Source organism: Lathyrus oleraceus, chromosome 5, assembly GCF_024323335.1.
Source record: "Lathyrus oleraceus cultivar Zhongwan6 chromosome 5, CAAS_Psat_ZW6_1.0, whole genome shotgun sequence".
NCBI classification, from domain to species: Eukaryota; Viridiplantae; Streptophyta; class Magnoliopsida; order Fabales; family Fabaceae; genus Lathyrus; species Lathyrus oleraceus.
The window spans coordinates 128,156,629-128,181,223 of NC_066583.1; the positions used below are offsets into that span (position 1 = coordinate 128,156,629).

Genomic DNA, 24,595 nt, shown 5'->3' on the forward strand with positions numbered 1-24,595 from the left:
GGCGGAGGCTTTTGTGAAGCAATACCAGTATAATGCAGACATGGCCCCAAATAGAACTCAACTCCAGAACCTGTCTCTTAAAAGCAATGAGTACTTCAGAGAATACGCTCAACGCTGGAGGGAGACAGCTTCCCGTGTTCAACCTCCCATGTTGGAAAAGGAGATGGCCAACATGTTCATGAATACGTTGCCTGGACCTTACCTAGGGCGTCTGGTGGGGTGCAATGCCTCCAACTTTGCTGATGTGGTCTCTACCGGAGAGAGGGTAGAGAATTACCTGAAGACCTACAAGAGCCACAATGGAGGTGGATCTTCATCAGGAGTAAAGAAGCCATTTATGGGAGGACAGAAGCAGAGGGAAGGGGGTGTGAATTCCGTGTCTTCATATCAAAACAGGAGCAATAATTTTCAAAACTATCATCGGCAACCGTATGTTGCAGCTGTGACTATTCCGGCTGCAGCACCACTACAACAACAACAACCACAACGTCAGCAAGCTCAGTATCAACAACAACAACAGCCAGGTAACAGACCCGCCTATCAACAGAGGCAGAGGATGATGGACCGGCATTTCGACACTCTTCCAATGTCGTGCGCTCAACTGCTTTCTAGTCTTCAACAGCTACAACTTGTGCAGTTACGCACTCTGGCTCCTCCGGTTGGTAGACTTCCGGCGGGTTACGATGCCAATGCTAGGTGTAGCTTCCACTTTGGGGCACCTGGCCACAACATTGAGAATTGCAAAGCTTTTAAGCACGTAGTTCAGGACCTCATTGATTCAAAGGCTATTAGCCTTGCACCGGCTCCTAATGTCGTCAACAATCCCATGCCACAGCATGGTGGTGCAAACGTTAATATGCTGGAGGAAGAAGCCAAGTCCGTTAAGGATGTGTTGAAGTTGAAGACTCCGTTGTTGGAAATTAAGGAATGCTTGCTAAAGGCCGATGTTTTCCCCGGTTGTGGGAAGGGTTGTTTATTGTGCTATACAGGGCAAGGGTTGTTTGAAGTTGCAGCAGGGTATCCAGGTCTTGCTTGACAATGGTACCCTCCAAGTTGAAGACTTGTCTGCCAAAGAGTTTGCTGAAGGGGTAGTTGAAGAGGTGTTTGAAGACGCCGTTGAAGAATTCACAGATGTTGTTCCTGCTGATTGTGTATTTCCCATTGATGTATTTAATTTTTCAAATGTTGTTGTGGATACACCAAACAATGTGTCTGATCTTGATGTAACTGAACTTGATTCCGGTGTTCCGGATGTTTTTGTTTCAATGAATGAAATTCCCGAGTATGACTATGATGTCGCTACTATCACCATCTTTTACCCGACTAATCAGATCAGTGTGCCAGAAGCACAACCAGTGCCACCAGTGCGACCGGCCGCTATGACAATCACAACCCCTGGTCCTTTACCTTTCACAAGCGATAGGGCCATTCCTTGGCATTATGGGGGGAATGTATACACACACGATCATGGGATGGAACGGCTTTTGAGGGTAGAAGAGGGTCAGAAGTCTGAACTCGAAGTTGAAGGTCCCGCAGTGGACAATGTTGGTGGAATCGGGCGATTCACTAGGAGTGGCAGACTATTCTCGCCACCCGTTACCCAAACTGAGAGCACTGATGCCGCGGTTAAGGCCAAACGCAAACAAGTTGTAAATGAGGGTACCTCTGCACCCCAAGCTGGCTCTGAGCCCACTTTTGCGAAGGATGTGGACGAGCTTCTGAGAATCATAAAGAAAAGCGATTACAAAGTAGTCGATCAGTTGATTCAGACGCCGTCTAAGATATCCATTCTCTCACTCCTGTTTTGTTCAGAGGCACACAGGGAGGCACTTCTGAAGATCCTTAATGCTGCATATGTGCCTCAAGAGATCTCAGTAAACCAGCTAGAAGGGATCATTGCAAATGTTCATGCAAGCAACGGGCTGGGTTTTACTGATTCTGACTTAACACCAGCTGGATGCAACCATAACAAAGCTTTGCATATCTCAATGGAATGCAAAGACACCGTGTTATCTCATGTTCTGGTGGATACAGGTTCCTCTCTCAACGTGCTACCCAAGAGAGCCCTGTCAAGGTTAGAAGTAGAAGGTTTGATCTTGAAACCTTCCGATATCATGGTGAGAGCCTTCGATGGTTCTAAGAGGTCGGTGTTTGGAGAGGTAGAATTGCCAATTCAGATTGGATCATAAACCTTCAACATCGTATTCTATGTGATGGATATCAGTCCCTCGTACAGTTGCCTTCTGGGTCGTCCTTGGATCCACAATGTTGGGGCAGTCTCCGCAACACTGCATCAGAAGATCAAGTTCCCGGTCAATGGAAGAATTATCACTGTCTGTGGTGAGGAGGACATCCTGGTCAGTAACCTGTCTACATTCAAGTATGTAGAGGTGGAAGGTGAAATTCAAGAGACTCTCTGTCAGGCCTTTGAGTCAGTTCAGATCAAGGATGCAGCTCTGGTGGAAGGGGTTAAAGCAGGAGCCCCTATCTCATCCTTCAAGCAGGCGCAAGCCTTGGTGGATTCAGGTATTGCTCTCGGTTGGGGACGTCTGTTGGAGTTACCAATGAAAGACGACAAGTTCGGGATTGGGTATCAACCAGCGCTGACTTCTACAACTTCAGCATTTCAGACTCGTCAGGGGCCGATTACTTTCTCCAGTGCTGGTGTCATCCAATATGGCCAGATCTCTGCGATCAACGAAGAGGATGGGGATAGTGATTGTGACATCGACAACTGGGTGCGTCCGAGGATCCCTGGTGAAGTCATCAACAATTGGTCTTCCGAGGAAATTGTCCAAGTCACTCTTCTAGAGGAGTAATTTTTCTTTGTTTATTCATGCATGTCCAAGTCTTACGTTCCGCCCAGGGCGTAATGACTCATTGTAGGGCTCATCTATGTGAATACCTGCATTGTTTATCATAAATGAAGGACGTCTTTTGCATTCAAAATCTTGTTCACTGTTTTTCTATTTTTACAGTTTTCAAATTTTCAAAAAAATAAATATATTTGGCAATGTTTTGTTTAGTTTTCACTCACTGTTCACACTCATGAGCACATACCATCACTCATGCAGATGCACATCACCAGATCCTATTGATAGCGATTCTGCTATGGCTCGCTTCGACTTCGAAAACCCAATCTTCCAAGCTGAAGAAGAGGGTGATGAAGACTGTGAACTCCCTGAAGAACTTGCCAGGTTGTTAAAACAGGAGGAAAGGGTCATTCAACTGCATCAAGAGTCTACTGAAGTGATTAATCTTGGCACCGAGGACGTCAAGAAAGAAATCAAGATAGGGGCTGCTTTGGAAGACGATGTAAAGAAGGGGTTGATTGAACTGTTGCAAGAGTATGTTGACGTCTTCGCTTGGTCTGATCAGGATATGCCAAGGCTTGACACAGATATTGTGGTACACCGTTTGCCTCTCAAAGAAGGTTGTCCTCCGGTCAAGCAGAAGCTCAGAAGAACAAGACCAGAGATGGCTGTCAAGATACAGGAAGAAGTGCAGAAACAGTTGGATGCAGGGTTCCTAGCGGTTACCAATTATCCGCCATGGGTCGCAAATATTGTTCCAGTACCTAAGAAGGATGGAAAGGTACGGATGTGTGTCGACTACCGGGATCTGAACAGAGCCAGTCCTAAAGATGATTTCCCATTACCTCACATCGACGTTTTGGTGGATAACACGGCTCAGTTCTCAGTATTCTCCTTCATGGATGGCTTTTCTGGCTATAACCAAATCAAGATGGCACCAGAAGACATGGAGAAGACAACTTTCATAACCCCATGGGGCACCTTCTGCTACAAGGTGATGCCGTTTGGTCTGAAAAACGCTGGGGCAACATATCAACGAGCTATGGTGACTCTATTCCATGATATGATTCATCATGAAATCGAGGTTTATATGGACGATATGATTGCCAAATCTCAGACAGAAGAAGAACATCTGGTGAATCTGCAGAAGCTGTTTGAGCGTTTAAGGAAATTCAAGCTGAGGCTTAATCCGAACAAGTGCACTTTCAGGGTGAGATCTGGAAAATTGCTGGGTTTTATTGTTAGCGGAAAAGGGATTGAGGTGGATCCTGACAAAGTGAAAGCAATACAAGAAATGCCTGAGCCAAGAACAGAGAAGCAAGTCCGTGGTTTCTTAGGAAGGTTGAACTATATTGCAAGGTTCATCTCTCACCTAACAGCCACGTGTGAGCCAATTTTCAAATTGTTGAGGAAAGATCAGGCTATCAGGTGGAACGATGATTGTCAAAGGGCTTTTGAAAAGATAAAAGAGTATTTGCAGAATCCTCTTATCCTTATGCCTCCAGTCTCAGGGAGGCCGCTGATTATGTACTTGACAGTACTCGACAATTCCATGGGTTGTGTTCTCGGTCAACACGACGAGACAGGTAGAAAAGAGCATGCCATCTATTACCTGAGTAAAAAATTCACAGACTGCGAGTTGAGATACTCAATGCTTGAGAAGACATGTTGTGCACTTGCATGGGCTGCTAAGCGATTGAGACAATATATGCTGACTCACACAACCTTACTAATCTCCAAGATGGATCCAGTCAAGTATATATTCGAGAAGCCAGCTCTCACCGGAAGGGTTGCCCGTTGGCAAATGGTATTGACAGAGTATGATATCCAGTATACATCCCAGAAAGCCATCAAGGGGAGTGTTCTGTCAGACTATCTTGGTCAACAACCGATTGAAGACTATGAGCCGATGGAGTTTGATTTTCCAGATGAAGACATCATGTTCCTCAAGATGAAAGACTGTGAAGAGCCAGTTGTTGGGGAGGGACCTGATCCAGATGAAAAGTGGACTTTAATGTTTGATGGGGCCGTCAATGCCAGAGGAAGTGGAATTGGTGCTGTCATTACCACTCCGAAAGGTGCCCACATGCCTTTCACCGCTCGTCTGACTTTCGAGTGCACCAATAATGAAGCTGAGTACGAGGCTTGTATCTTGGGTATTGAGCAAGCCATTGATTTGAGAATCAAGACTCTGGACATCTTCGGAGATTCAGCTCTGTGATCAATCAAGTAAATGGTGATTGGAACACACTCCAGCCCACTCTGGTCCCCTACAGAGATTACACGAGAAGACTGTTGACTTTCTTCACAACAGTAAAGTTGTATCATATACCTCGTGATGAGAACCAGATGGCAGATGCTCTTGCTACTCTATCCTCCATGATCAAGGTGGGTCGGTGGAACCATGCTCCTAGGATCGATGTTATGCGCCTTGATAGGGCCGCGTATGTGTTTGCCGCTGAACTAATGGTTGATGACAAGCCCTGGTATCACGATATCAAATGCTTTCTGAAGAATCAAGAGTACCTTGCAGGGGCATCCAACAATGACAGAAAGACTTTGAGAAGATTGGCATGCAGTTTCTTCTTGAACAAAGACGATGTGCTGTATAAGAGGAACTTCGACATGGTTTTTCTCAGATGCGTGGATAGACGCGAAGCAGACATGTTAATGCAAGAAGTTCATGAAGGCTCCTTCGGTACTCATGCCGGCGGACATGCAATGGCTAAGAAATTGTTGAGGGCGGGTTATTATTGGATGACCATGGAATCAGATTGTTTCAAGTATGCTCGGAAGTGCCATAAATGCCAGATTTATGCTGATAAGGTGCATGTACCGCCGAATTCTCTGAATGTGATGTCTTCGCCGTGGCCGTTTGCAATGTGGGGCATTGACATGATTGGAAAGATTGAGCCGACTGCTTCCAATGGGCATCGCTTCATCCTTGTTGCCATCGACTATTTCACCAAGTGGGTCGAAGCAGCATCATTCGCGAATGTCACCAGACATGTGGTTGCCCGTTTCATTAAGAAGGAAATCATTTTTCGCTATGGGATTCCCGAGAGAATCATTACTGATAATGGTTCTAATCTCAACAACAAAATGATGAAGGAGTTGTGCCAGAACTTCAACATTCAGCATCACAATTCTTCCCCCTATCATCCTAAGATGAACGGTGCTGTTGAGGAAGCAAATAAGAACATAAAGAAGATTGTGCAGAAGATGGTCGTTACGTACAGAGATTGGCACGAGATGTTACCCTTCGCCTTGCATGGGTACCGCACTTCAGTACGTACATCGACCGAGGCAACCCCTTACTCCCTTGTGTATGGTATGGAAGCAGTCCTACCTGTTGAAGTGGAGATTCCTTCTCTAAGAGTCCTGTTGGATGTCAAGCTAGATGAAGCTGAATGGATTCGGACAAGGTTCAATGAGTTGAGTCTTATCAAAGAGAAGCGAATGGCAGCCATTTGTCATGGGCAGTTGTATCAGAGTCGGATGAAGAGAGCCTTTGACCAGAAAGTGCGCCCTCGATGTTTCCAAGTTGGAGATTTAGTGTTGAAAAGGATCCTTCCTCCTCAGACAGATCACAGGGGCAAGTGGACTCCTAACTATGAGGGATCGTATATCGTCACCAAGGTTTTCGATGGTGGGGCCTTAATGCTTGCAACGATGGATGGCGAAGACTTCACTTCCCCTGTGAACTCAGACGCAGTTAAAAAATACTTCGCATAAGATAGACCCGCTGGACAGTAAAAAGAACAGTCCAGGCAAAAATGGGCATCCTGACGAACCAAGAAAATGAAAAGGTTCGGGCAAAAATTAGGGATTAAAAATGAAAAGATCGTACACCCGGTAAGTTGAAAACCTGAGAAGGCAACTTAGGAAAAAATGGGTATCCCGGTGGATTGAAAACCCGAAAAGGGCGATCCAGGCAAAAGTTAGGGATTAAGCGAATGACTGCGTTCTGAGTTAGTTATGAATCTCATCTCCTGTCAATGACTGGAAACTTTCAAAAGGGGTAGGAAACAGTCCAATCACCTTTTCAGAAGGCTGATCATCTGGAAGATCTTGAAGACGGGCAAGTCATAGCAGAATTGGAACCCAATAGAAATCCATTTCACATTGCCATTAGATTAATTCTTGTTTTGCGATTACCTCTTTCTAGGGATTGCTTCCTGATGTAAATGCCTATTCAGAGGCCGTTCAATCAATAAAATCATGTTATTCAGTATATCTCTGTTTTCATTTTCATTTTTCTGTTTTGTTTGCAAAAATGACGTCCGAATTTTTGATAAACATTGCATCATGACACATAAGGGCTTTACAGGTACATGCTTAATAAATATTTAAAATTGCTGTAAATTTTAAGTGCTTTGGATCGTCTATTCAGAACAGATACCCTCGGGGCATTTCCTTAAAATCCCCTGCAGATGATCGTGAATATCTTCCCCAGTGAAGTCGCCAACAGACGAATCCGGTGTCTTATCCCTGCAGAGCTGATCAGAGTGTTGGATTCTTCAATCCCCAGCAGGTTCTCACCACTGTACTCCCCAAGCGGTTGTTTCAGACTATACACTCCCCAGCGGAGTTAACAGTGCCAGACTGTATATCCCCAGCGGAGTTAACAGTGCCAGACTATATATCCCCAGCGGAGTTGACAGTGCCAGACTGTATCTTCCCAGCAGAAGCAGCTGCTCCTCGGAGTTCGACGCCAAATCGATGTTTTCAATCCCAGATCGATGATCTCTTTCCTGGAAGCATAACCTCGGTACCGTATCGGTGTTTGCCTCCCCCTGTTGAGTCGTCTCTCGTAGATTATGGTTGCCAGAACCACTATCGCTTTCCCCAACAACAGGTTTTCAGTGCCATTCTCTCCCCAGTCAGAGTCTCGGTATTTCGTTATCGTCAGAACACCGCGCGGCCGATCATTTCCCCAACAGGATTCCTTGCTTCGGCTTGGCATTTTCCCCAGCATTTCGCATCCTTGCATGTAGAATCATATTGCATTGCATCCTCCCAAATCGCGTAGCATTTCCATTTTCATGGAGCATTACGCCATCGCAAAATTCAAACATACGCATGTAAGCATAAAAACATTCTCGGTATCCCAAGTGATAAGCCAGAAGTTTGTTTCCGGTGCTCAGACTGAAGGTTGTTCATGACTTATTATCCCCAGCATGGGTCGTCGGCCCACGTGCCGCCTCAATTATTATTGTTCCCTATTTCTGCCGATGCTGACAGGCATGAAGTTTCCGGTATCCAGACCGAAGTGGCATTCAGGCCAGTTTCCGGTATCTAGACCGAAGTGGCGTTCAGGCCAGTTTTTTCCGGTATTCAGACCGAAGTGGCATTCAGGCCAATTTTCCGGTATCCAGACCGAAGTGGCATTCAGGCCAGTTTTTCCGGTATCCAGACCGAAGTGGCATTCAGGCCAGTTTTTCTGATATTCAGATCGAAGAAGTTTCCGACATTCAGGTCGATGCAACTTGTGGCATTTAGGCCAGTTTTTTCCGGTATCCAGACCGAAGTGGCATTCAGGCCAGTTTTTCCGGTATCCAGACCGAAGTGGCATCCAGGCCAGTTTCCGGTATCCAGACCGAAGTGGCATTCAGGCCAGTTTTCCGATTTTCAGATCGAAGAAGTTTCCGACATTCAGGTCGATGCAACTTGTGGCATCCAGGCCAGTTTCCGGTATTCAGACCGAAGTGGCATTCAGGCCAGTTTCCGGTTTTCAGATCGAAGAAGTTTCCGACATTCAGGTCGATGCAACTTGTGGCATTCAGGCCAGTTTCCGGTATCCAGACCGAAGTGGCATTCAGGCCAGTTTCTGATATTCAGATCGAAGAAGTTTCCGACGATCAGGTCGAAGTACTTGTGGCATTCAGACCAGTTTCCGGTATCCAGACCGAAGTGGTGTTCAGACCAGATTTCCGGTGATCAGACCAACATTGATACTCTCATTTTCCGATGCTTAGTGTTCAGACTAATGTGCGGCATTCAGGCCATGGGTATTCCTGTGTTACCATTTATTTTGGTATCCAGGTCAACTTTCTGTTTCGGTACTCAGGCCGATTTTCACCGTACCAGACGGATTCTTCCTTTGAGATTGCTTTGCCGATTCTGACAGGCATTGTTAATTATTTCGTAGGGATTCAGGATCAAAATCCGGTTCTTCTTAGTATTTAACCATCTCCCACTATGATCATATGAAGAGTGTCTTGCCTCATATTCTCTAGTTGAAGACACTTAAATAGGGGCAACTGTCATACCCCGATTTTGATCTCGAATTTTTCTCCATTTTTATTTTTTGTTTGGCACTTGGCCTAAGGCTCATTTGCATACATTCATATTTTTGTTACACATTGGTCATTGTCTATGCCTTTTTGATCATGGTGCTTTTGATTATAAAATGGATTTTAATCATTTGACTTTTTAATTTTTCAATTTGATTTTTATTTCAAATTAAGTTTAATTCCAAATTTTAATTTAATTGTAATTGTTATTTTTACTAATGATTCAAACTCTAATTGATTTTAATTTTCAAATAAATGTTAGAATTGATATCAAAGTAATTTTAACAAATTATGAATTAATTTGATTTTAATTTGGTTTTTACTGATTTGTTATTATTATTTAAATTGATATTTAAATTAGTCTTGGATTATTTCTAAGAATCCATTTTATAACCAAACATGATCCATTTTCCATCCATAGCTCATTTTAGATCAAAATAGTACATCTCACTTGGTACATGAATCCAATTTGTCTGCCTTTGAAAGGTCTAATAACCAAATCTCCCCTCATTGTTAAAAATATGGTGCTTCCTACAAATATTAGCATGCAAGATTCAGCAAGTCACTGGTTAGTAATGAATGTTGCAGTACGCAATATTTTCATGGGAGGGGGCTCGGATGAAAAGCAACTTGTGGAAGACACAGGTGAGGAATTTGTAAAGTGTTCTTGATAAGGTCATTTGCCAAGATGCAAAAGTGGGTGAGGATGGTGATATAGTTAGTTTCAAGATGCATGATTTAATGCATGATCTTGAAATGCAAGTAGCTGGAATTGTTCGTTGTTAATTAGACAGTGAGACAAAAAGCCATGTATCATTGGAATCCAAGGTAATTCATTTGTTGGACTCATTAGATGGAAGTAGGATGCAACTTTGATTTTACTGTCTTCCAATGAGGAAGAATTCAATGAGGATAAATTGCCAATCATTTCAAAATTCAAACACTTGCATGTCCTGAAGCTGACGGATTGTTTCTTTAAGCAAGTTTTCTAGATCAAATAGAAAATTGAAACATTTAAGATATTTTAACTTGTCAAACTGTAAAGGACTGGGAAGTCTTTACAAATCCTTAAGGAGTTTTGTTACAAACATTAACATTGAGACCTAATGAAAATAGAGCTTTCTACAAAAGTTGTATCAAAATTGATCACTTTAAGACACCTCCACGTCTTTGATTAGGAAGCCTCAGAAGATTCCACCACGGATGCAGATGTCATTGCCGGTTTCAATGTTGCAAGAATCATCAACGAACTCATAGCTGCTGCCATTGCTTTTTGAATCTATTACACAAAATTGTGGAGGAAATGCATCAGGACAATGACTGCACTACAAAAAAAAAAACATGCGAGATCAGTGATGCGTTATTGCACCGGCATCATCATTAGCCAATTGATGACATTCAGAAAGAGGAGGTAGTGCCGGACCTCACTATCACAATCGAAGCTGATGATAACAAAGGGGATTATATCAAATTGATGCCTTGCTCAGATGAGGGTTCATCGTTAGGTGCGGCCGAGGAGTGTTCTCCGCTGGCGAGGAGATCTGTTGTGTGGTACTGGATCAAAGTGATGTTGTTGTTTTTTATTCTTAGGGTTTTTGGCTGTTGCTGTACTCAAGTGGGTTGGACCCTATTTCATAGACAAGGAGGTTATTCCAATAATAAATTGGGAAACAGAGACTTTCAGTCCTCCGGTGCTTACTATTTTGGTGTTTGCTTCAGTTGCACTTTTTCCAACTATACTTTTGCCATCTACACCCTCTATGTGGGTTGCTGGAATGAAATATGGTTATGGATTTGGGTTTTTGCTAATGATACCTGCAGTAGCTATTGGGGTTTCACTCCCTTTTATCATTGGCTCAATCTTCCATCATAAAATTGAAGGATGGTTAGAGAAGTATCCAAAGAAGGCTTCTATTCAAAAGTCTGCTGGCGGTGGAAGCTGGTTTCATCAGTTTCGAGCATTTGCCTTAATCAGGGTTTCTTCATTCCCTTACATGATCTACAACTATTGTGCAGTGGCAACAAATGTCAAGTACGGGCCTTACATAATTGGATCCTTGGTTGGAATAATGCCGGAGATATTCGTTGCAATCTACACGGGAATTTTGATTCGGACATTGGCTGATGCTACAAATGAAAGACAATCTCTATCTGCCCAGCAGATAATTTTCAATGCTTTAGGCTTTTGTATAACTGTGGCTACAACCATCATTATCACAGTTTATGCCAGAGGTGGCTCGGTTTGTGCGAGCCATATGTAACCGGATAATTTGAAAATCCAAGTTATGGCTAGAACAGGAGATACCATTCTAAAAGAGGACATAATGCACTTACCTCGACCAGTTCATCTGCTTGTCGGTACCGCAGGGAGGTTACCGGCATGCTTTTGGGAGATGGCTCAGCTTGCCGTGGCAATTTTGAGTCAAAATTTCTAATGCAAATGTGGTAAAGCCTGTACAACAAATTATTCAAATTAAGTCTGATTTAAGCATTTTCGAAAATCACAATCAAAGAAAATCCCAAGTAAAAAACAGCAGAAGAAGCAAATCAAAAATTGAATGGTTCTAAAGATGGGAAGCTATACACCCCAGCTGCTGTTGATCTATTCAGGATACTTGGAGAGCAGGTTCAAATCGTCCGAGATAATAGCACTGATGTCATGTTATACCGAATTTCCTTGGCAACCATTCAGGTGACGATTGATTTTCAAGCAGCTAAAAAAAAGAGATTTCAGGAACCAGCTTCTGAAATTGGTTTGGAACCTTTATGTGCTTACCCTGCTTATAACAACATTCTTCCTAAAGAGCAAACCCGTCCCAATTTCACTGTTTCTTTTCTGAGTGTAAGGAACATAACTACTATCCTGTAACCGGATATTAACCCAATGGACATTGCTACTATCCTGCAGCAACGAATCCTCTCACAAGCCACCCAAAACCAAGTTCAGACCAATACTCCGAATTCACTGTAGTAAAAGCAAAATGGCAACAGTAAAATCTCAGGAAAATATCCCAATTTGGCATCCAGACAAAACAATGAAGAAGAAAGCGCGGCTCAGATTACCTGTTCCGAATCAAGCATCAAAAAGGCCAATCCCAACTGAGCGCATCAAAAGTAGTTTGCAGAAGATATTCTTTGGAATTCCATACAACAACCCTAAACCCTAAAGTTGTGAATATAAAAGGAGAAGGAAGCGAATCAAAGAAAAAGAGAGAAAAAGACGGCGAAGAGATTTTCAAATACAAAAACCCTAAATCCCAAATCGAAAGATACCTGGATCGGAGAGGCGAAAGAGTGAAGTTTTGGCTTCATCGTTCATCGTCACTACCAAATCGCTACCGGAGGTAAACTTCAGGTTCCCTTAAGCTGTGGGTTTTATGCATTTGGGAATAGGGTTGAGGGCGAGAGAGATACGTTGAGTCGAGATAGAGAGAGCGCGATTGAGAGGGTTTTGGGCGATTGTGAGAGGGATTGTGAGAAAGACGCGATTCGGAGAGAGCGATTGGGGACGGAGTAATGAGGAAGTAGATTTCATTGAGGGCGTTTTTTTTGTGAAGCAGATGGGGAGAACGAGGACGATGAAACTGCTACTCTGTTTCCTTTTCTTTTTTTTCTGATTTATTTTTAAATAAGGATAATCAGGGAAACCAATAAGTTTTTTTTATGATTAAACTTTCTAGATTTTCATTTATGAATGTTTTCATTTAATATAACTTATTGTTTTTTTTTATTCCCAATCTCACTAGCCTCTAGAACCCAACAGCCAAGCGGTTGGGTTTAATTAGGTCAGTCCAACAATTTTCTCTTTTATTAGTTTTTTTATTTTTTCTAATTTTTAATCCATTTTAGTTTATTTATCCAGTCTAGCATCAAAATAACAACTAACCATGAGTGGTCTGGTGGAGAAGGGTAGTATCATAGTCTTGAGTGGGGTGGGTTCAATACTCATGTGTAGCTTTTTTTAGTATTTTATTTTTCTTTTAGCATTTTCATTTCTTTTTATGTTTATGCCTTTACTATAACATAGATTTGTTTTCTTTTAATTTCATCATTCATTCAAAACCATTTTTAAACTATAAAAATCATATTTTTCTCGATTTAATATCGAGCCCATTTTTCCACACCCTTGTAAGTCGATTGCTTTTTAAGCGTCGCCATCAACCTCACATAGCTTACTCTTGGGCTTTCTTACAATGAGCCGGTTCTCTTGCACTTACACTCATATTTCGCATCATCTGTTGTTTGGGCCCGATTTAATTATTCCAATACTTTGAATCCCCATTTGACAAAATGTACCCCACTCCCCCGATGTGTAATAATTTTACTGCTTTTTATTTCTTTATTTGCTTGACTGTTTAGTTAGCTACTAACACAAGAGTAAAATCCACCATTTCTGAAAAAATACAAAAATATGACTCGATCCAACGTCGAGTATTTTCTCAATAAACAAATCAATTCATTTCGCCCCCCTATTCTATTCCTTTTCTTTCAAACTTTCATCAAATGCTTGATTCAACGTCAAGCCATTTTCTCTAATAAAAACTCAAAAAATATTAATTCATAAGTCAAGACTTTTTCAATAAAGATGGAAGTGGAACGTGGTGTATACCACGCACTCCTGAGACTAGGATTCGAGATGTATATCTCGCCAATCCTAGCTCTCGCCATCATCCAATTTAACCACTTTGTTTTCTCAAACACTCATTCAAATCTTTCTCAAACATCCATCAATACTTGATCTAGGTCAAGTCATTTTCACAACAAAAACTCAAAATACCTAATTCTTATTTAACACTTTTTCAATAAAGGTGGAAATGGAACATGGTGTATACCATGCACTCCTGAGGTTAAGATTCGAGACGTATGCCTCGCCAATCTTAACTCTCGCCATCGCCTAAAATTGTCAATGCGGTTTCTCCAAACCCTTTCTCAATCAAATTCAAAACACTTAATTCTCTATTAAACACTTTTGCAAATAAGGATGGAAATGGAACATGGTGTATACCATGCACTCCTGAGGCTAGGATTCGAGATGTATATCTCGCCAATCCTGGTTCTCGCCATCACTCAAAGCACATCCAACCAATCAAACTCTTTTTTTTTCTCTCGCCGCTGTGCGACCAATCAAAAACCCTTTTAAAATGAAAGATATCTTGTCTTAAGAGATACAAAACATTGTTTCGGCCACGATTGTCGAGTAGAGATAGATGACGCTTTTCCGAATGTAGATTTGTAAATCCTAACACCTAAGTACATATTGCATGACAACTCTAGGGCAGAGCTTCCCCATTAGACCTTCCGTGTGTCTCCGATCTTATGGCATGTCAATCCATCCTATTGCAAAGAGGTAACCGCCTAAGACTCGATTCAGCGAGCTGCGACACCCACTGCTAGGACGTGAACACATCGCCCACTCTCCTTTGACACAACTGGTGTCCTCCTTTTGTAAGTCCATGTTCAGATGGCAAGCCCTATGTAGCCGAACTACGGCAACTCTGATTCTCATGTTCAGATGAGATACGTAGGCACAAGATGCGATGTCTTGCCGAGTTTGACTAACGACTAACAACTAATCCTTGTTTATTTTCGCCCTCGTTGCGATCGAGACCTTCCCTTTCTCTTTCCCTAGTTGCAATCGAGACCTTTGTTCCCGTAGTTAGCCGAACTACATTATGCTCTGATTCTCATTCCCGATGAGATATGTAGGCATAAGACGCGATGTCTTAGCGAGCACACATCTCTTTAACCCTTAGGTACCCGAGCTACGAAGACTCTGATTCTCATATTCAGATGAGATACGTATGCAATGGATGCGACATCCGTGCGAGTCATTTTCTTTGACCCTTTCTTTTAGTAAATAGTACATTAGATAAACACACACCCTTTAGACAAGAACAACAAGAGTGGAACCCGTAGAGTACTACGGATACGTAGGGGTGCTAATACCTTCCCTTCGCATAATCGACTCCCGAACCCAAGATTTGGTTGCGAGACCTTGTCTTTTCCTTTCCTCTCTTCAGGTTTACTTCGAGCGTTTCCTTTCCCTCGTTTGGGATAAATAACGCACGGTGGCGACTCTTCTGTCACTTTTCTTTCGCCGGTTGTTTTTTCGCACCTCTGTATTTTTTTTAGATTGCGACAAAAAGGAAACTGGATTATGCAGGATTTTTCCAGATGTCAGACCCGATGTCATGACATCTTGTACACAGAACATTCAGTATGAATGTCTGGTGTTTTGTGATTGCACAATTGGTGGCAATCATTGGTTGATTGAAGATATGGCTAGCTGGCGCATTCTATCAGGGATATCAACCAGATTTGTTTATTTTCCAAAGAGATCTTTACAGCTGATATGAAAAGATTTGATTGGAAAATATATCTAGGGTTTTCAAGGTGTCCAATACTTCTATAAAAAGGGACTTAGAAAACCTGATTGTACACACAACCAATACTGAGCGAAATTTAGAGAGAGATCTAGGGTTTGTGTCTGTAGGTCATTCAAGTCATCCATTGATGATTAAATTGAACTGATTTGTCTTCTTGATCAAAGCTTTGAAGCAAGATCAAGAGTGTGTCTTCTTGATTGAAACTGTGAAGTAAAATCAAGAATATTGTAATTGAAAAGTATTTTCTTTTCACAAGGGATTGTTGTTTAAAATCACGGGTGTGTGATTGTAAGGGAAGTGAGTGGGTTCTCATATCTAAGAGTGCTTAGGTAGAAATTGCACGGGTAGAGATTAGGTGAGAAAGACTGTAACTTGGTGAAGTGTACGGATAGTCTTTGAACTAATTCTATTTTAGTGGATTACCTTCCTGGCTTGGTAGCCCCCAGACGTAGGTGAGTTGCACCGAACTGGGTTAATAATTGCTTGTGTTATTTGCTTTACCATTCTGTTTCTGTTTATCCATTGTTTATAACCAGATATCAGTGTCGTGACATTACCTTCGACATCTTATATTTGATACCAGAATTTCAATTGGTATTAGAGCAGGCATCTTGCTCTGGTTCTGGGTGAGATCTAGGGGCAATACTTTCTGGTACAATGGAAAGAGATGGAGGATCTGTTCATAGGCCACCTATCCTGGATGGGTCTAACTATGACTATTGGAAACCTAGAATGGTAGTGTTTTTAAAATCCCTTGATAACAAGGCTTGGAAAGTTGTCTTGACAGGATGGGTGCACCCTGTAGTCACTAAAGAAGGAGAAGCCACTACTGAAAAGAAGCCTGAAGAACAATGGTCCAAGGAGGAGGATGATCTTGCTCTTGGAAACTCTAAAGCCTTGAATGCTATATTCAATGGTGTAGACAAGAATATTTTCAGGCTGGTAAATAACTGTGAAGTGGCCAAAGATGCTTGGGACATTCTCAAGACCACTCATGAAGGCACCTTTAGGGTAAAGATGTCTAGACTTCAGCTGCTCACCTCCAAGTTTGAAAACTTAAGGATGAAAGAAGATGAAAACATTCATGAATTCCACATGAGTATCCTTGAGATAGCTAATGCCTCAGGAGCCCTGGGAGAGAAGATGACAGATGAGAAGTTGGTGAGAAAAATACTTAGGTCACTCCCTAAGAGATTTGCAATGAAGGTGACTGCCATAGAAGAGTCCCAAGACATCTCCAACATGAGGGTAGATGAGTTAATTGGCTCCCTCCAAACCTTTGAGATGGGATTGATTGAGGGAACTGAAAAGAAAACCAAGAGCATTGCCTTTGTTTCCAACACAGAAGAGGGAAACAGTCAAGATGTGGATAAAGAATGGGCAAATGAAGTTGCTATGCTGGGGAGACAGTTTAACAGATTGTTAAGGAAAATGGATGTCAGATCCAAGGCAAATGTCAAGAACATCGCGTCTGACATTAGTAAATCCAACAATGCTGGAAGAAAAGCAAGAGCAGATGAGAAGCCCAAAGAAGGAAAAGAGGTACAGTGCTATGAATGTGATGGGTATGGACACATCAGGTCTGAATGTGGGACCTACCTTAAGAAACAGAAGATGTGTCTTGCTGCCACATGGTCTGATGAGAGTGATACTGAAGAGGCTGCAAATCTTGTGACTGCTTTGTCAGGAAGATGGGAATCTGATGAAGAGTCAAGTGATGGTGAAGTAACCTTTGAGGAATTGGCCTCTACCTACAAAGAGCTGTGTCAGAAAAGTGTTGAACTGAACAAGCAGTCTTTAAATCAAGAAAAAGACATAACTCAACTTGAGAATGAGAAGGTAGAATTCTTGGAAACCATCTCCAAATTGAAAACAGAAGCTGTGGCTCTAAAGGTCAAGCTAGATGAAGATCAACAAGTTGAGAGCCAGAAGATAGTCCAACTGGAGAAAGAAAAAGCAGAACATGTGGAAACTATCCTCAAGCTAAAGACTGAAGTTGTGCTCTTAAACTCAAAACTAGAAGAGACAACCAAGTATGTAAGGATGCTGAACAATGGATCTGACTCCTTAGACAAGATTCTTCAAACTGGACAAAGTACATGAGTCAAATCTGGATTAGGGTTCCATAAAACCAAGGCTGAAAGTAGCTACACTGGCTGCAAACCTCAAGCTAAACCTAAATGCAGCAATAGTAAGAGCAGTTCCAAGATGTCACATCATATGTCACACCATCAGAAGAAAGAACAACAAAAATACAAACACCTAAGATGGAGATGTCATTACTGTGGGAAATTTGGACACTCAAGGGCCTTCTGCTATAAGCTGTATGGTTACCCTACCCACCTTCATCAGCAACAGCAGAAGAGAAAACAGCAGTATGGCAAGAACCAAAGATGGAGTTGTCATTACTGTGGGAAAGCTGGACACTCTAAGTCTTCCTGTTATAAGCTGTATGGTTATCCTAGCCATGGTCATCAACAGATCCACTATCAACCCAGACCCAAACATCATAGGCCTATCAATAAGAAGCAATGGGTTCCTAAGACTAGTGTCACAAGTCTAATGGCTCTCAAAGAAGAATGGTATTTTGATAGTGGATGCTCTAGACACATGACTGGGAACTCAGACTTGATTACTGACCTTCACCCTCATGACTTAAGCTATGTAACCTTCGGTGATGGAGCTAAAGGTGAAATAAAGGGGATAGGCAAGCTTGAGTGTCCTGGAGCTCCTAAACTTGATAATATTCTACTGGTCAAGGGCTTGACTTCAAATCTAATAAGCATCAGTCAGCTAGGGGATCAAGGTCTGAATATCATCTTCACTAAAACTGAATGTCTGATTGTGAACAAAGACAGTGAAGTAATTATGAAAGGAATCAGGACCAACAACAACTGCTACATATGGAGCTCTCAAATGGATAACCCCTCTGAGATGAGTACAATTGCAAGAAGAATCATCAAGGGAAAGGAAAAGTGTCAGATAAGGGTGCTCACACCTAACCTCAAGGAAGAAAAGGTCATGATGGCACAAACGCCTGAACACATGACTGGTGGTATGAAGTCTGAAGTTAGTAAGAGCTTTGCTGGAACTGAGACACAAGGAACTATGTCAGTTGAAAACAACAATGCTCAACCAGGGTGGATGAAATTGCTGAGAATTATCTACAATGTCACACTCAATGCTATGACATTGTATTATGACAACCTGACTGCAAAGGACCTGTATGAGGAAAAGGGAAAATTAGGGGCTTGGCTTCTTGAGAAAATATGGCAATTAATGTGGAGTGGAAAAGGCAAGAAAAATATTGTCTGCCACATTAATAATGAATCATCTCCTAGTATTGGAAATAGCATCTATTTCATATGCACTCTCTGCCTGAACACAATTCTTTCCATCCTCATTAAACTTCTCAAAGAACCTCTACTAGGGCAAAGAAAGTTTTCTCAAAAGTTCAACAACATGTCTCAACATCCGTCTGCATCTAGGTCAAAATCCCTTCATACTAGAACTTCCTCCATGGAATTTTTAGAAGAGGAGCTAATAGACGCAACCCCTCTGCGTATGATACCAGGTGATTTTCCATGCTCCCCGTCCATGGCTAAAGCTAAACAAGACAACACTCCTGAAGAATCGCCTGATAAAGAGGACATACACTCTACGGATCGCATCATAAGAAACCTAGTTACCAGGATACTGAATGAAGAGCATGGAGTTAAGGACATTTTTACCCCTCTGTCCAGAAGGAAACCCTCACCTGAGGTGGAAACCCGAGCTAAGAAAGATGGTGACTCATCTAAAACAGAAAAGGAAGTAGCTGTTAAGGGACTATGTTCTCTTGGAAGAAACTTACCTAGTATGTCCCCTGACACTGCTCAAGACATTGAGGAAGAAGGGTCTGAGGAAGAAGATGACATATTGGTCAATCTGGTGAAAACAAGTGTAGCTAATAGACTGAGAAAAAGGAAGAGTATGGCTAAGATAAGGACTTGTAGGAAGGAGAAAAGGGTTGCTGGTATAGGTCCCTCCAAGACTTGGAGTAAAGTAGAGGTCAGGAAGATGAAAGAGAGAGAGAGGTCTGAATTTGATGAGGATGTCGAATATGATGTCTTAGACATTTCCCCTGTTAAAGGGAAGCCTGTAAAGAAGTCTCCAAACAAAGTGGCTGCTGTTCATCTTGACAATATCTCGTTTCACGTGGAAGGTGGTGCTGCCAAATGGAAGTTTGTGACTCAAAGAAGAGTAGCTGTCGAAAGAGAATTGGGAAAAGAAGCAAGTGAAGTAAAGGAAGTCATGGAGTTAATTAAGACAGCTGGTCTTATGAAAACTGTGACTGCTCTGCCTCAGTGCTATGAGGGGTTGGTCAAAGAATTCATTGTGAACATCCTTGAGGAGCTATCTGAAAGTAGCAGCAGGGAGGGATGCAAAGTTTTTGTAAGGGGTAAGTGTGTGAAACTCTCACCTACTATTATCAACAAGTTCCTAGGGAGAGGAACTGATGAAGGAGTAGATCTAGAGACCACAGACAATGAGGTCTGTAGAATTATTACAGCTGGCCAAGTTAAGGAATGGCCTAGTAGGAAACACCTATCAGCTAGTAAGCTCACTGTAAAATATGCCATTCTACATAAGATTGGTTCAGCAAATTGGGTACCTACTAATCACATATCTACCATCTCCATTGCTCTTGGGAGGATCATTCATGCCATTGGAACTAAGATCAACTACAATTTTGGGAAGTTTGTATTTGATCAAACCATCAAACATGCCTCCACCAATGCTGTAAAGTTGCCCATTGCATTCCCATCTATCATCCGTGGAATCATCCTGAGTCAACAACTAGGAATCCTGAGTACAAGTGATATTCCCAGCCGGAGAAAGACCCCTCTATCAATTCACTATAAGCTTTTTGAGGGTAGTCATGTCAATGATGTCATGACATCTGCCAGAAGGGAACCTGCATCTCAAGGGAGCCTAATTAAGCAATTGAAAGATACCTGCAAGTAATTGGAGGAAGGTATGAGGGTGGCCAAGGCAAGAAAAGAAGCTTTGGAAGCTCTTATTTGTAGCCTCGAAAAGGAGGAGTTAGAGGAAGCTGGAAAGAACTCAAATACAAGATCCCAGTCCAGTTCTGAAAACTCAGAAGACTCTGAAGGTGTAGCTGAAGATGAAGATGAAGGCGAAGGTGATTCGTCTTCTTCTGATTAACTGTCCCTGACTGTATTGGAGGCTTGGAGGGGTGCTGGAAGGTGTGGTGGAAGTTGCTGCTGTTTGGAAGGCTGTTGTTTTTTTGTGGCAGTCCTCATGATGCCTGTTATGTAATATTAAGGGCTCTTAATGAGTTCCTTGAATTTGTTCATTGTCTCAGCTTTCTGCTGTGTATAATGATGTTGTGTACTTCCTGAAATCTTGTTTTAACATGATTAATGTTATAACATTTGTTTTAAACTTTCTCTACTAGACTAATAGACATTTATTTTGTCTGATTGGTCACCTTTGGTCAATTTTGACTAAAAAGGGAGAGAAGTGCTTGATATGGAAGTTGGATGTGGCTGATCAGAAGGACAACTATTATTGATATGGTGCACAGGTGCTGATGTTGTAGCAGATGGTGCACAGGTGCTGATGTTTTAGCAGATGTCAGTATGACATTCTGGCTGGTACAGGTGCTGGAGTTACAGTAGCTGTTATTTGATGAATGCACAGATTTAGGGGGAGAAGAAGTACCCTGGTGTATTGTGCATTTGTGTGTATTACTAGTTGCATCCATAACTAGTAATTCTGATTGTTGCACAGATTTAGGGGGAGGAGAAGTACCCTTGTGCATGTGTGTATTTTTTGCTTCTGCTGCTGATTAAACTACTGGTATGTGGTTTAACTGCTGATAGTTTTCCTTGTGAAGAAACAAGACAGATATATGTTTTAGCCAAAATTTGCCAAAGGGGGAGTTTGTTGATTCTAAGTGTTGGAAGCAATTTTGGTAAAACAAAGAGTGTTCACAAGATGTCATGTGTGATGTCTTAACATGAGATATCCTATGTACCCGCTGGAGTTGAAGAACATATGCAAGCAGGATTGTTTCAGAATGCCACTTACAGGGCTTCTGATATTGGTTGTACCTGCTGGAGCTTATATGGAAGACATATGCTGCAGGATTGTTTCAGTTGACATACTCATTGTCATGGTAACTGATATGGCTGTACCTGCTATAAAAGGAAACTGGATTATGCAGGATTTTTCCAGATGTCAGACCCGATGTCATGACATCTTGTACACAGAACATTCAGTATGAATGTCTGGTGTTTTGTGATTGCACAATTGGTGGCAATCATTGGTTGATTGAAGATATGGCTAGTTGGCGCATTCTATCAGGGATATCAACCAGATTTGTTTATTTTCCAAAGAGATCTTTACAGCTGATATGAAAAGATTTGATTGGAAAATATATCTAGGGTTTTCAAGGTGTCCAATACTTCTATAAAAAGGGGCTTAGAAAACCTGATTGTACACACAACCAATACTGAGCGAAATTTAGAGAGAGAGCTAGGGTTTGTGTCTGTAGGTCATTCAAGTCATCCATTGATGATTAAATTGGACTGATTTGTCTTCTTGATCAAAGCTTTGAAGCAAGATCAAGAGTGTGTCTTCTTGATTGAAACTGTGAAGTAAAATCAAGAATATTGTAATTGAAAAGTATTTTCTTTTCACAAGGGATTGTTGTTTAAAATCACGGGTGTGTGATTGTAAGGGAAGTGAGTGGGTTCTCATATCTAAGAGTGCTTAGGTAGAAATTGCACGGGTAGAGATTAGGTGAGAAAGACTGTAACTTGGTGAAGTGTACGGATAGTCCTTGAACTAACTCTATTTTAGTGGATTACCTTCCTGGCATGGTAGCCCCCAGACGTAGGTGAGTTGCACCGAACTGGGTTAACAATTGCTTGTGTTATTTGCTTTACCATTCTGTTTCTGTTTATCCATTGTTTATAACCAGATATCAGTGTCGTGACATTACCTTCGACATCTTATATTTGATACCAGAATTTCAATTGGTATTAGAGCAGGCATCTTGCTCTGGTTCTGGGTGAGATCTAGGGGCAATACTTTCTGGTACAATGGAAAGAGATGGAGGATCTGTTCATAGGCCACCTATCCTGGATGGGTCTAACTATGACTATTGGAAACCTAGAATGGTAGTGTTTTTAAAATCCCTTGATAACAAGTCTTGGAAAGCTGTCTTGACAGGATGGGTGCACCCTGTAGTCACTAAAGAAGGAGAAGCCACTACTGAAAAGAAGCCTGAAGAACAATGGTCCAAGGAGGAGGATGATCTTGCTCTTGGAAACTCTAAAGCCTTGAATGCTATATTCAATGGTGTAGACAAGAATATTTTCAGGCTGGTAAATAACTGTGAAGTGGCCAAAGATGCTTGGGACATTCTCAAGACCACTCATGAAGGCACCTCTAGGGTAAAGATGTCTAAACTTCAGCTGCTCACCTCCAAGTTTGAAAACTTAAGGATGAAAGAAGATGAAAACATTCATGAATTCCACATGAGTATCCTTGAGATAGCTAATGCCTCAGGAGCCCTGGGAGAGAAGATGACAGATGAGAAGTTGGTGAGAAAAATACTTAGGTCACTCCCTAAGAGATTTGCAATGAAGGTGACTGCCATAGAAGAGTCTCAAGACATCTCCAACATGAGGGTAGATGAGTTAATTGGCTCCCTCCAAACCTTTGAGATGGGATTGATTGAGGGAACTGAAAAGAAAACCAAGAGCATTGCCTTTGTTTCCAACACAGAAGAGGAAAACAGTCAAGATGTGGATAAAGAATGGGCAAATGAAGTTGCTATGCTGGGGAGACAGTTTAACAGATTGTTAAGGAAAATGGATGTCAGATCCAAGGCAAATGTCAAGAACATCGCGTCTGACATTAGTAAATCCAACAATGCTGGAAGAAAAGCAAGAGCAGATGAGAAGCCCAAATAAGGAAAAGAGGTTCAGTGCTATGAATGTGATGGGTATGGACACATCAGGTCTGAATGTGGGACCTACCTTAAGAAACAGAAGATGTGTCTTGCTGCCACATGGTCTGATGAGAGTGATACTGAAGAGGCTGCAAATCTTGTGACTGCTTTGTCAGGAAGATGGGAATCTGATGAAGAGTCAAGTGATGGTGAAGTAACCTTTGAGGAATTGGCCTCTACCTACAGAGAGCTGTGTCAGAAAAGTGTTGAACTGAACAAGCAGTCTTTAAATCAAGAAAAAGACATAACTCAACTTGAGAATGAGAAGGTAGAATTCTTGGAAACCATCTCCAAATTGAAAACAGAAGCTGTGGCTCTAAAGGTCAAGCTAGATGAAGATCAACAAGTTGAGAGCCAGAAGATAGTCCAACTGGAGAAAGAAAAAGCAGAACATGTGGAAACTATCCTCAAGCTAAAGACTGAAGTTGTGCTCTTAAACTCAAAACTAGAAGAGACAACCAAGTATGTAAGGATGCTGAACAATGGATCTGACTCTTTAGACAAGATTCTTCAAACTGGACAAAGTACATGAGTCAAATCTGGATTAGGGTTCCATAAAACCAAGGCTGAAAGTAGCTACGCTGGCTGCAAACCTCAAGCTAAACCTAAATGCAGCAATAGTAAGAGCAGTTCCAAGATGTCACATCATATGTCACACCATCAGAAGAAAGAACAACAAAAATACAAACACCTAAGATGGAGATGTCATTACTGTGGGAAATTTGGACACTCAAGGGCCTTCTGCTATAAGCTGTATGGTTACCCTACCCACCTTCATCAGCAACAGCAGAAGAGAAAACAGAAGTATGGCAAGAACCAAAGATGGAGTTGTCATTACTGTGGGAAAGCTGGACACTCTAAGTCTTCCTGTTATAAGCTGTATGGTTATCCTAGCCATGGTCATCAACAGATCCACTATCAACCCAGACCCAAACATCACAGGCCTATCAACAAGAAGCAATGGGTTCCTAAGACTAGTGTCACAAGTCTAATGGCTCTCAAAGAAGAATGGTATTTTGATAGTGGATGCTCTAGACACATGACTGGGAACTCAGACTTGATTACTGACCTTCA

The 24,595-nt window shown here is 41.9% G+C and overlaps 1 pseudogene; it reads left to right on the forward strand.

Moving 5' to 3' along the window:
* Nucleotides 1–9,630: 9,630 nt before the first annotated feature.
* LOC127079197 (uncharacterized) lies at nt 9,631–11,978 on the forward strand (annotated as a pseudogene).
* Nucleotides 11,979–24,595: the final 12,617 nt, after the last annotated feature.